The sequence below is a fragment of the Pteropus alecto genome, unplaced genomic scaffold, assembly GCF_000325575.1.
Source record: "Pteropus alecto unplaced genomic scaffold, ASM32557v1 scaffold45, whole genome shotgun sequence".
In the NCBI taxonomy this organism is placed as follows: domain Eukaryota; kingdom Metazoa; phylum Chordata; class Mammalia; order Chiroptera; family Pteropodidae; genus Pteropus; species Pteropus alecto.
The window spans coordinates 38,930,320-38,930,579 of NW_006442491.1; positions in this window are offsets into that span (position 1 = coordinate 38,930,320).

Below are 260 nucleotides of genomic sequence, written 5' to 3' on the forward strand. Positions count from 1 at the left end.
GCTATGGTTAAATTACCTTTGACATCTCAGCGGATTAACAAAAAACACAAACGAGCCACTTCTCCCTTGCCTTGCCCCGACTGCACGGGCTCCGGTGACCGACAGCGTCCTTTCCCTGCCCACGTCAAGTCCATGGCACGTGGGCCACTCTCTCGACTCACAGAAGGGGATCGCACATGACCGATTTCTAGATACAGACCCTAAACATCCTCACATGTGTCTGTGGAGCCAGTGCACACGTGTATTTATTGCTGCATTTC